This window comes from Uranotaenia lowii, chromosome 2, assembly GCF_029784155.1.
Source record: "Uranotaenia lowii strain MFRU-FL chromosome 2, ASM2978415v1, whole genome shotgun sequence".
In the NCBI taxonomy this organism is placed as follows: domain Eukaryota; kingdom Metazoa; phylum Arthropoda; class Insecta; order Diptera; family Culicidae; genus Uranotaenia; species Uranotaenia lowii.
The window spans coordinates 328,871,765-328,885,771 of NC_073692.1; positions in this window are offsets into that span (position 1 = coordinate 328,871,765).

A 14,007-nucleotide genomic window follows, 5' to 3' on the forward strand; every position below is an offset into this window, starting at 1 on the left:
GTTGCAGACAAGAGGTGAGATGACCACTATCCGAAGGTTGGGTGTATGGGGTCTCGAGTTGCACATTGTCTACCGTTCGCTAGCGGCTCGGAGGGATGTTTCTGCTAAATTAAAATTTGTTTTTTTCCGACAAATTTGCACAAAAATTTATGATTTGGCAGAGCATTTGCAGCTAAGGCAAAAAAAAATTGTTACCAATAAGCCAATGACGACGGAACTATACCAAAAAGAGTGTCTTTGAAAATTAATTTAACCATTCGATCCCACGACCATCACGTGATGTTCTGGCCAGATTTGGCAAGCTGTCATTACAGCAAAAACGTTCAAGAGTGGCATGCAGAGAAAGGGGTCCAGTTTGTTCCGAAAAATAAAACCTTTACCGTTATGCTCCACCTCCCCCCCCCCCCCCCTGTTTCCATGTTATTGAGGAATGCTTAGGCAATCATGAAGAGGTGACTCAAGGCAAAGAGAATGATTGTCAAAGACATCAATTAGATGAAGACCGGGTGGAATAAGATAACTTAAAGGGTGAAACGAAGAAAGTGTGCGCCGCCTTATGTGGAAATGTGCGCCGTGTTTCAGGAAAAATCAAGCATTCCTTTGAAACCGTGAAAAATTATTTTGTCCGTATTTTTTCTTAAAAGTATGAACAAAATGCAGTGAGAAAATATATTTGTATGAAAAAAGATATGGAATCCAATTAAAAATAACTGAAAAACAGAATTTTTTTTTTGTTCTTATTCTTAGTATTTGATTTCAACATTTTCAACACAAAATCTGGACTAATCTTATGTGAGCCGAATTATGTGATTATTCTAAAAAGAAAAAAATTAAGAGTATGATGAAAAATACCTCATTTTTTTAAATTTTTTTTTTTGAAATACGTTAGTCAGGCTGATTTAAATCGTGTAACAAACTCCCAACTCAGATAGAGCTGAAGAACATAATAAAAGAGGTTCTAGTGAATCAAACTTAAGGTTTTGATTATGATATATTTTCTCCACATTTAAAAAATGTATCGTTTTTCTTTCGGGGCTGAAGTAATTTTTCTCTTATCTTTGCCAAAATTAAAATAAATTACTGTTTGAAATCTTCATGATACTCCTCAATTTTCATGAGGTGAATATTTTTCGATGGATCACATGCCAGACATTCAATGGTGAATTGAAAAACATTAATAACCATGTGTTAGGTTAATGTTTCTAAACCAGAAAATATGAATTTTTGATAAAGTTATTTAAAAATGAGAATTATATTTTGCATCTTAATATAATGCAATGTTTGCACGTGCTTGATCAGAAACTACCTTCTCCGCAGACAAACGGGCCATTTGAAGACAGTATACTGAATTTATCTCCAGTTCCTTTAATCTTTACTTATTTTTTTTTTAATTTAAGTATGTTTAACGTGCGGCGAGATGAAACGCTAAGTAGAAGAAAGGGAATTTTTAAAGGCATGATTACTTTTTACACGATTAAAATGTTTTGTATTCTCTGGGATGGCATTTGAAAAAAAAAAAGAATCAACGAGCGTTCTGAGAAAAATTGCCTTGGGCCCCCGAGGTCTTAATCAAGCACTGTCTATCAGTTATTATCAAGTTGATAAGCGATGATATGTTTGTGTTCTATTTTGTTCAACTTTAAGAGAAAATCTCATAAGGTATCCAAGCAATGCCCGTTTATATCAAAAGTTCTTCGGCTCGGTATCAGTTGACATATTTATACCAAGCAAATTTGAGCATAATCTACCAAATCCATTTGTATTCGCTCTCGATGGAGAAAATTGCCAAACAAACGATTTTCTCATTGAATGTAGTAACCATAGACCTACTTCTCAAATCACCGAGATGACCATCTACCGATAAAACGGAATAGGTTCAGCTTTGGTTCGGCCCGGCAGCCAGGATTTGAATAATACTGATCCTTTTCCCAAGCAATGTCCTTCCACCAGATGTATGACTGCATGCAATGTGGCAACTTTGCCGAATGAAAGAGGACACGTCATCCAATTGTGGTGTTCCCTCAACAAATCCGATGGCTATAAATTATGGAGAAATGTGCTTTATCCGAGTACATCTAAATACATCGGGCTTCGGGGATGAGAAGTTTTTCTTCTGTTTTGTTCCCGGTTTTCGGTATCGAGATGCTTGCTCTGTGCCTAATAGTCCTGGACCCGGAGCAGGAACCGTACTTCAAAATCACGGACAACCCGAACAACTGTTGACGGTCATTTAGTAGAGATTATCGATAATCTCGAGCACCCTTGGATCCCGGAAAATGTCCCGAAACGGTTCCATTCGGATCAGATTTATCGGGGCAGGTTTTTCAGGTTCCAGACTCTGTTTAGTAGGAGTTGAAGGAGCACTTGGAAACAAACTGTATTAAACGGTCCTTTCTCTCTTTGGATCCGGTTGGCGGGATCAGATTTGCCGTTGCCCGTAGCTGAATGGGTAACAAAAGCCCGCATCAGATTATTCATTTCGGGGACTCTCCATATTGGCTGACCCCGGTGAGGATTTGAATTTATTATAGCAATGTCCTGGAGAGTGAGGGTAAAACGTTAAAGCTTTTCGGAATCAAGGAACTCCGTGTTGGATTATTATTTGCTACAGCTTCCATCTGCCGACTAGAACGGATTCGTTACAAGCTTGTGGCCAGTCTGTGTGGCTAATCGAACTGGGACGATCTGGAATCGGGGTTCGGAGTCTAATGGACCCATTAGCAAATGGTCACAAATTATTGAATTTCGAATTGCTCGATGGAATAGTTTATCACTGCTGGGGCAAATTTACGATTCCCGTTCCAAGATTAAATATAACGAACAGCCATTTGTTTTGAGCTTGAGTTATGCAGTACATTAACCAGTGAGTGCTTTCATTCGATTAATCAAACACCATCTAATTATTCACGATTCACTACTGGTCGGTGTTTTAAATCCCGATTATAATTACATCGTTCAATACTCCTAGTACTTCACAGATGGGTTTTCCATGGCATAATTGTTGCCACAAATCATCGCTGCTGGTTAAGAGGATTTAAATCTTCCACTGTATGAATCGATGGTTTTTTTCCGTTGTTGAATGGTTTACATATGCGTTAATAGGTTTTGAAAAAAAAAATTTAAAAAGTACAGTTTGCATTTATGAAACAAATAAAATGAACAACGCATATAAATCCTTTTTAATTGAATAATGTGTTAAGCTCATTAATCAATTAGTTAATTAGTTGTTTCTTCGTAAAACGTGTTTCGTTATTGATGTGTGTTTAATTTAAATGTTATTCCCATTAAGTATAGAAAAAAAAGAACAAGTAAAAGTTAATACCTAGATAGAAAAATTTTTAGAAAAAAAATTCTGTTATCATCATTCTTCTAGCTTATCGATTTGTTTAGGTATCTAAGTTACTCTGTTCATGGCATTTGAAAAAAAACAACCTCATATTGAAACCACCACCAAAACATTTACCTCACAGAAACAAGTTGCAATAGCTTAATGGTTAATTTTTTTAAAGAATAATTGAATTCCAGTTAAACTTTATTTTCAAAAAGTCGTCAACATTTTTTAAAATGAGAATTTTGTACATTTTTCAAGATTGATGACGAAATGATTTCTCAGTGCTTTGTTATATAATTAAAACTTATGAAGTGTTTTTTCGCATTATAAGCCTGGAACAAATATCAATTTCTTCTTTTGTAGGGGAGATAAGGGCATAATGAGCGCTCGAAGCGAATTGGGTACCCTTGTTTTCTACAGAAATACAGACATATTTTCAAACTCAAATAAATTTTAATGAAGAACAGTTTTGTAGTTGCTATAGCATTAATTTTACAACAAAGAAAAGATTTCCTTTTCATCTTTACAGAAAATTGAAAAACAAGGCTCTCAAGTGAAATGATAACCTTCAAATACCGTTAACGGGGTAACATAACTAAGTCTAAAGTTAATAAATCCCATAACTTTTTTCTACTTTTAAAAACCTACATGTTGATTTTCCAATTGCGAAAAACTTGGTTTGTTTTGGAACATTGCAAATGTAAGTAAAAATGTTATTTTAAAATCTTAGAACATCTGGCTCGCAAACAAACACCCTTTCTGATGAAATCAAAGCGTTAAGAAGCAGCAGGTTAATTTATGATACAGTTCAGATTTTTTCCTTAGTAAATTTATAATTTTTGTGTAGTTTTTGTATTTTGAGGTAAATTTTTGATATTTAAAAAAGGGACATTTTCCAAGAGTGAGCTAGACTAGAACAAAAGTCTAGAAACCCTATCAAATGGTAAAGTTTAAAGGAAAAAAATAAAGAGGAATAGTGTGAGGGCCTATAGAATTGATTGAGGACAAAATTTTATTTTTCTTCGTAGTTAAAATTTTATAAGTAATGTTAAAAATTTTTAGTCCCTTAATTTATGCAGCATCATTGTCCATCTTTCCATTTCAAATGTTGTTCGGCCTTAACACATTAAGGATCGCGATGATGTTTTTTTTGGGCCACGAATAAATCTAAACCAAGTAAAACCGAAATTCAGCTTTGTAAATCTATGAAGTAACTAAACCAAAAGCTATAAATTTAGTATCTTTGGGCCACCGAAAGTGCTGTGTTTGTAGAGTTTCATGATAAATTTTATAGCATTTGAGTTTTTTCCTGAATTGCCTTAGCAATTGATAAACTAGCATTTATAAATATTATAAAGATGATTTGTACCCTTTATGATCAAGAAAACTCGTTATGTCCGTCAAAATAGAGACTGATCAATGTTATCCCAAAGCTTCAAATTCCAAACAGAGACGAAATCGATTTTTGCATCAAATTTAAAGTATTCATATTATTATCTGCAATCAGGTTTTATGTTCATCGAAGTCAAGTACTGGTTTTGAAAACTCATGCCACATTCCTCTAAACAAAAAAAAAATAATCGAGAAATATGGAAAAAAAAACGATCAATCTTACCCCGTTTTACGGAACGTGAAAATAAGCTCAACGGATCGGTTAATCATCTTGACCTTTGATAAACACACTACTACATAATGAACATCAGACCGCTGAAAGCTTTCCATGAAAACTTCAAATTTATACATTTCTACACCTCCCTTTAATTTTTTTCGGTTGCTTTCGTTGTCACAAATAGCAATACAAATTTTTGAAGCGATTGATTCAGTCCCGAATAAGCTCAACGAGTTTAAATTTTGTATGGAAATTTACAGGGGATAGCAAAATTTATCATTTGAAAATCTTCAGAGATGCGCTGAATGTTTTGAAAAATATATCTTTGGATTTCAAATATTTCTTGATTCTTACAGTATATTTCATGTAAAGGATCCTCAAACCTTATTTTTTCCCCAAAAAATTTATATGATTTTAGGCAAAAAAAATTATTAAACTAGACTTTTCGACTGCTATGATTTCATGTTGTTAAACGTAGGTTGTAAATACAAAATCACAAGCAACTGCATTGAATGGCTAATGATTTTTCTTGATTTAATTAACATTGACAAAAACAATTCTTGAAGTTTGTGAAAGCTCTAGCCAGCAAAACCTGCATTTCTAAATACCTTCTTCTCATGATACCTAAAAATTAAGCTTAATAATAGGCAAAACCAATAATTAAAGACAAACTTCGTTTTCGGCTGTTCTGGATGATTTAATACGCCAAAATTTCTTCCTTCATACAAATTTCCACACAAAATTGAATCGTGATGCGCCAATTTAGGAATCAACCAAATCATCTCAAATTTCACACATATGTTTGGTGACTGAAAAGATATCGAAAAAACATATGGGAACAAAAAGTATTTTATTGCAGCGGTACTCTGCCGTTCCAAGCACAATTGACCCCTGTGAAAAAACGTACAAACGAGAAAAACGCGATAGTAATTTTAGCTATATTCTAAATTTTCTCATAAACTAAAAATTCACCGACAGTTTTTTAGAAGTGAACAGTTCAAGTTGTTAATCATTTTACAATGTTTTCTGCCAAAAAAATACATTTCCTACAACAAACGGAAAATTAGAGCCAAAAATGCTTCTTGTGACACTTTTGCGTAGAATCAGAACACGGCTACACTTTTCCTATCATTTTAAAAGCTCGTAAAGTTTCTATTTTTCTCAAAAAATCAAGTTAAACCGCAATTTGGGAATACGCTCCACTTTGATTATGAAAATATATAGTTGGATAACGATCCTGTAAGTAGTGCCTAACAAAAAGTGTTGGTGAAAATTTGTCTGAATAATCATTCACCGTTCTTCGCTCCTCCCTCACCTTCGTTTTAGTGTTCTTCTCGATGAATAACATTATTTTAAACAGTTTAAACTCATCTTGAGTGATTTTTGAGTCTTGGGTAGAAATATCCACATAGAGACAACCCCATGATGAAATTTTTGTATAAGTTTAGAACAAAGAATACTTGTTTGTATTTTAATTCCAAAGATAACACTAAAATATACCGTTTCTAGCAAAAAAGTGAAAATGACCCAAAAGTCACATGGGAAAATTTTTGAATGGCAGTACTCTTTAATCAATTTTGAAAGGAGTTTTAAGCTTTTTATTGTGGATTCGGGGTGCACAGGGCCATACTATCTAGCAGAAATTTCATCTCAGTGAAGTCTACGCAATTATAGCTTGACTCATTTTATCTTACGAGTCAGCCTTATGGTAAAGTTACGGAGATTTGACGCAAAGGACTCAAGTTCTTTTCTCGGTCGATTCAATTTTTTTTCATTTCCCATTCATGATTAATTGTTTTTCATTTTGCATTATACGGCAAGTCACATCATCCGTAGAACAAAGTATCAGAAAAATAATAAATGAGTGTGTGACTTTAATTTATTTTACAAACAATGTTTGTTCGGCAGATGCTGCGACTTACCACACATTAATTTTGCATTTTTTTAAATACATGATGGATACAATTCGCCGTTAAGTGCAAAATGCTATGTAATCCATCATGAGTGGTGAAAAAATCACATTGACCGAGATTTGAATTCGAGTCCTCTGAGTTACCTCTCCGAAATTTTACCGATATGCCTACTCTTTACTTGAATCTTGTCAAGATGTAACCCTCTAATTTAAATATAATTGCTACAAGGGGGAGGTTAATTTTAATTTTTTATATACATAGCTTCAGCCAGAACACGAAACAGTGATGCAACTCACATTAGATATGTAGCTGATTTATATGGTTCAATAAACGTCATCTTTAAGGTGGACATTTTGCACTACTTCGTTGCACCTTTCTTGCCTAAAGGCGGCAAACTAGATCCACTGTTATTCATCTTGTTCATGATCGCCCCTGATGGTATGGATCGATAGCATCATGTCTTTCATTAATGCTAAATTAGAGCGCACTTATTCTCGAAACATTACATCCATTCAGTGGACTGTTCACTGTTACTTAATTCAATGATGGTTGGGTGAGAAAAGAGGCCAAGCCTTGGACCGAGTTTGGCGGGACGCTTCGGAAAACCCTCTTCGTTTCCTAGTGAGAGCCGATGATTTTGGGTAGCCGTTTATTCGCGCAGGGTCGCCATGATGCTAATGGCTCATTTTCGTTAGCTGAACAAATTTAATAAAAATTGTAAAATATGTAAACGAACTCGTCGGAACTCAGGAGATACAACCAGCTAAAAATGACTATTTTTGTTAAGTATTTTTAAGACATCTCGTTTAACACTAGAAAGACCGCACCAGTCAAAATGACTGATTGGACACTTTGTTTGTTGAATATCCTTTAAATACTTCGCTTTATAAATTCGCAAAAAAATACGACTTTCATGAATATTTAATCTCTACAAAACTGTGTATTTTTTATTTCACTAGCTCTTTTAATAAGCGAGAAAAATTTCGCCATGGACACTCGGACCGTAACCAGTCAAAATGACTGGTGAAATTCACAACCCTACAACTCAAATAAGATAAATTTTTTTCGCTTGCATTTGGTTTCAGTTGATATCTACATTCAAGACAATGAGCAATAGTTGATTTATGGTGGGCAGAAGTGTGTCATTCGCTATGAAGTTATTGATTTTCGATGCGAAGTCATGAAGATTTGTCAAAAAAGTTCTCGGATTGACCGCTGTGTGGCGCTTCAAGCACTTGACTTCCAAATTTTTTGTTCTGTTTTTTTGCTCAACTATCAAACATCAAACTTTCTGTCAAAATTTGGCGAAATTTCATCAAGATTTGTAAAAGTCATGTTAGATTTAATACATGTCCATTCGAGTAATCGAGTAGTTTTAGGTGATAAATATGTTTTATACCAAAATAGTTTTAGTTAAATAATTATGAATTGAGTACTCATTTATTCAAATTTGAAGTTATCAGCTATAAAACTGAATAATTTAAATTCTAATTTAAATAATCCAGCATGGGTGCACGGATTCACCGCAGTTTCTGCCTAAGTTTAAACATGCTTATTGAACATTCTTATTATAAGAGGAAACACATCTTACCTGTCGGAAACTTATAGGGTTTGAACTTAAAAGTTTTCTTGCTGATACCGATAATCGAACCCAGTATGCTTATAAGCAAGACTACATCGGCGCTAAGATATTCCAACAGGGGGTGCACGGAATAGCTGGAAATTAGACGTTGTAAATGATATAGAAAGAAATAGTTTTCAACTTGCTTCAGATTACAAAATATTTTTGAGTTTGATATGAAAGTTATTTCAAATTCAATATTGGTCAATCGAAAAACTTGTATGGAAAAACAAATCAACGTGTTCATTTAACAATGTTGATTCATTATTTTTAATTTCACTGTATTCCGTCGAACGACATACCTTAATGCACATAATTCCTAAAATCACTCGGTCCATGGTAACCGTTCTCCAATTTCTTGGAGGTTGATCTTATCAAATAAACATAGATTGCAAAAACCTGTTTTAATAATAAATAATTAAATTTAACATTTCAAGATATAATTGAAATATTTCTTTTTCAGGAATGAAAAAAAAAAAACGGAACTTAACATAAAAATCGTTATGTCTCATTATGACATGGTGGTTTCGACTTTGGTTTAGTTCAGATTTGTAAAAATGCTTTTAAAAAATTTGCAAAATTTCAATATTTGATTAAAACGCGGTGAATCCGTGCACCTATAGTGAAAAACCATGTATATAACACAAATTTTCTTTTGAATCTATAAATGTCTTTATTCTTTACCTTAAGCATGCAAAAAAGTTGATTTTGGATGAATGGCGGTGAATCCGTTCACCCATGGTAATATTCTCTACTATAACAAAAAATATGCTTCAAAACTTACAGTATCAGATATAATTTATAGGGTGACAAAAAAGTCCGGTCACACTTTTTTGGGGTCGCCTGTAGCCTACACGTCGCATCTCTCTGGTGCCTTCTATATGTCAAATGAAAGGGCTAACTCTGCTGCTCAAAGTGGCAGAGTTTTGTTTCTGTGCAGTTTGTTTACATTGTGTTGTGAGGCAACACAGAGTTAAGGGCAGCTGTTATCGCTGCTCGGCTTGGCGCGCAGATGACAAGATATTTTTTTCGGACGAGATGGTGATCGTTTTGGAGCAAACAGTAAATCGACAAAATGATCGAGTTTGGAGTGTGAGCCTCCAGCAAGCTCCTGCGGACAAGCTGAACGTTTCTCGCCGATGCCGATGGAGCAGGTGCGCGCCGCTATGCTATGAAAGTCAGATTTAAATTTTCTTCTTATTCTTTGAAATATTGAGATTTTCCTGTGAGACTGGACTTTTTTGTCACCCTGTATAGGTAACGTTTTGAAAATTTCAGAGCGCTGGATGCCAGAAAATATCTATAAAACAAAATTGAAGTGAAACCGTGCACTCATGGTTAATATCCATAGCCATCTAACAAGATTTTATAATTAGATCGATAATGTGTTCTAATTTTTTGATAATTAGTTGAAATATTCATTTTATGACATACACGCATTCGTCAACTACGCCAAAATGAGGTGATTCCGGGCACCAATGGTGAAGAAGTATTTTCATTTTATAGCAAAAATATTATAGAACAAGTAACAAAATAATATCAAAAGAAAAAAGTTAAAATTAATATGTAATTAAAAATTTTCTCTTTACCAGTCGTTTTGACTGGTCACGGTTCAAATAGGTATATTAAATTTGCCGGTCCTTCTAGTGTTAAACTTCGAAATTTTTATACAGTATTTTCAGTAAAGTGTGCAACTTTATTGCCTTCAAAATTCTCTAGAACATAATTTATATGAAAAATCACGCCCAAAAAATATGTGTAGAAGAACTAAAAATTTAAGATATTTTTTTTAAATTGTCATTATTTTGGAACTTTTTTTTTGTTTTGATTACACATAGTCGTTTTATCATCATTTATGGCATTCGCGACTTTATCAACGTTGCAGTTGGCGGATCGTTATCAAAAAAACTTATCCGGTACAACTGTGTTCGATGTTTACTCTTGGACTCGAACTCGCGGACATCTACTCAGGAGACAACAGACTTGCCAACTGAGCTATATCACAAGCCCCATAACTTTGAAACGATTATTGAAATACTAATGACTTTTTTGATTAAGTTGCTAGAATTTGTACAAGCTAAAAACTTTTCTCGGATAGTATAGCGCTAAAATGGATATTGAAAAGTGAGTTCTTCTAACTCACTGCTAGGTGGATTAATCAATTTATCAAAAAACTAATTTTATAGCCCTTGTAATGTTGTTCATTTGTCTCCACGACAATATAGGTCTTAAACGCATAGTTTTGATTGCCTTTTTCATGTTTAACCCTTCTGTGGGACGGTCGGAGGTAAGTGAAATTTTGTATCCGAGGAATTACCGGGTCAGAGATTTGTATAAAATTTAAAGATTCTCACTTTTTATGGAAGGGTGGCCTGCATACAAAATAAACATAAGATGGTATACAAGTCGAACAATTTTATACGATTTCCAAAATAATCGATTCATGAGCACGAAGAAGCAAAGGATGTGTAGATAAAGATGAATTTTGACAACAATGTATTAACTTGAAGGCAAAACGAAGTTTACCGGGTAAGCAAGTTTTCCATAAAACTGGGGCGGGATTATGGAACTCGAAACAATCGAGTTTCGTTTGATTCGACCAACTTTGGCATTACCAATCTTGAACGAGCTCGATTCGAATGGAACGTTTCGAGATGATCTACTACCTGGTTTACTCGAAATCCAGTATATGTTCAAATTTAGAACTCGAACGAGATACGTAATACCGTGTCTCGAATCGAAAAGGATTCATAATTTCACCCCTGCATTTAATTCGTACAACAATAGTTTATTCTCCTTGGTTTAAAAACGTCGAATAGTCTCAGAATCGATAACCAAACTATAATCTACTATAATTCTAATATTCTATTTTTTTTTTAAACATTTGATCAAATAGTTTATTTGCGTCGTCTTCGAAAAAAAAGATATCTGTTCTTTAAACACTCTACTCGCGAAGATTATGGAAAATTAGTCCAAAAAATTATCAGAACATTGTTTTTCGTAGTTACAAGCGCCGGGAAACTTAACAATTAAAAAAAAATGAGATCTTCAAGATTCCTTCTCTTGTTTTCATTTTATCTGTAGTCTACAATATTTGGCAAAATAAATTACTTGAAAAATATTATTATTTAACAGTTCAGTTTTACAGTGACAACAGCATCCTTCCTTTTCAATTCAAGCATGTTTGAAAATTTTAGGTCACTGACATTCCCCTCTCTCTTGATTTTTTAAAATAAACAATCCTAGTTCATGCCTTTCAGAAAATCATTCATGCCTTTCCGGAACAGCTGTTCAGCTTCCCTCGTTAACCCCGGAGGAAAGTAAGGTATTAACTTCTACACACAATTAAAATATTCCCGGTTTGGTTTTGTAGGTACCTCTAGCGATCATCCGTATCTCATTTGCATAGTCACAAAACAGGCGATATCAATGAAATCAACTGTTATTTTCTCCTGATTTTTTTTAAAAATTTCGATGTTCCAGAACGTTTTGATCGAACAAGGGGAAAAGGGTAAATGTGGCTAGATTAGTTACCAATTTACTCCAAGGGCGTTTGTTTTGCGTGCTTTATAACGAATCACCCTTTTTTAAAACGCAACATTTCTCAATGTATCGAGTAGGGTGTGGAGGTGCATGTTTTTATGCATTTTTAAGTGATTAATTTCCGCATTCTGCCGAATCTTCATTGGAACTACCTTATATGCATATGTATGTTCTGCGAGCCACAAACATGTGGCAAAGCTTTGTCACGAATTATCTTTTGGAAAGTCTAAATTATTATTTATATGTAAGGATGGGGAGAAGAACATACATAGATCCAAATCTTTCAAAATCGCGATTTTGAAAGTATCCGGGGAGATTAAAAAAATACAAGTAGGAGGATAGATTTAAAAAAATCATCGTTTTAATAAAATTTATTGCCAATGAACTTGACAAAAACTGCATTCGAATGCTTAATACCTTCCGCTGAGCATTATGCACGATTTGTATGCAAGTTTATAGGGTGGAAGGATTCAAAGGATCAACTATAGTAGTTCTTTTTAATCATAGGTCTTACAAACGATACACTTGGAGAAATTAAATCTGAGCAGTTGTTTAACGCGTATTCAAGATAGAAAGGAAGCGGGATGGTATATAATTTCTCAGGCATGAAACTTGTACATTCAAAATGCATCAAACATCAGAAATATTTCTTCTATGAGAAATCTTTTTAAGTATTTCTTTAAAGAAAAAAACATATAAGGAAAGCGCGTATTCTCCGTACAGTGTACGTCGCCTTTTCTTATAGTTGAATTTAAATGACAATGAATGGATGATTTAATGATTATTGAAGGACTTTGTCAGTATATAATGCATGAATCAAACAGTCATAAATAAAAAGTGCATTTTATAAACTGACTTTGCTTTAAGTTCCTTGAAAAAAATGTATGAATAATTGTAATCCACATCAGGTTTTCATAAAATCACATCCAACGTTTTTTTCTTAAAAAAAAATAGGAAATCAAAAAAATTTACAACATTCACAGGAACAATAACTACATTTCAAAATTATAAACAGGGATATAATGTCCAGAGAAAATCAAGATTAGATTTTCACACTGTTGGATAATGTTAAAAAGTAGAAAAAATAAAAATTAAATAAAACAAATAAGGCCGGAACAAATTTCAAATCCTTCTTTTGTCACTCGGAGTTGGAACATCGCAAGGGGGGGGGGACAATAAAAAATAATGCGTAAAACAAATAAACTTGAATAAATTGCATGAAATCTATTATGCAACAAAATTAAAAACTACATATATCATTGCACAAAACCTACAAATGAAGTAATTTTTTATCAAAAAATTCAATAAAATCAAAAATACAAACCATGAAGTAACTCTTATCTTTCAAAATTTAGTTTTTGGTCTTGTAATCTTTCTGAATCTTGATTTTTTTTTACGAAATTTACATAAAATACTTCAAACTTTATTTATTTCCCCCTTCGGGTTTTTGGAAATTTTGAAGGGGGAGGTGACACAAGAAGAAATTGATATTTGTTCCAGCCTAATTGGTTTTGCAATTTGCCACATTATGTTACTTCTCTCTTCATAATGTGCAGTACAAACGATATCAAATTACAAATAAATAATCTCTTCTATTATCTTGTGATTATCAAATCGATCAAAATCAAATCTGAATAAAGATAACTGTTTTAGTAGTCTCATGATCACAGCAGTTGCTCACCACGTTATCGGATTCTCGATTAAAAAATCCTAAAACAAGTTATTTACCACATTGGTGCGTATCAAGCTGCACGATAAAATCACATTCAGCTCTGGTGTTGAATGAAACTATCCTCCTTTCCTGATGGCAGCCAGAACTTGCAAACGAAGTGCGAACGAATCCTGTGCAGCAATCAGAAGGATCTATGTCGTCCTAGGAACAACGTATGGACCCAACCAGGCAAAAATAAATACCAAGTCCGGTGATGATACACCCAGCCAGCTCCCTTCCCCATCCATTCATCCATCTGCAGCTGTGTTTGGTTATGCA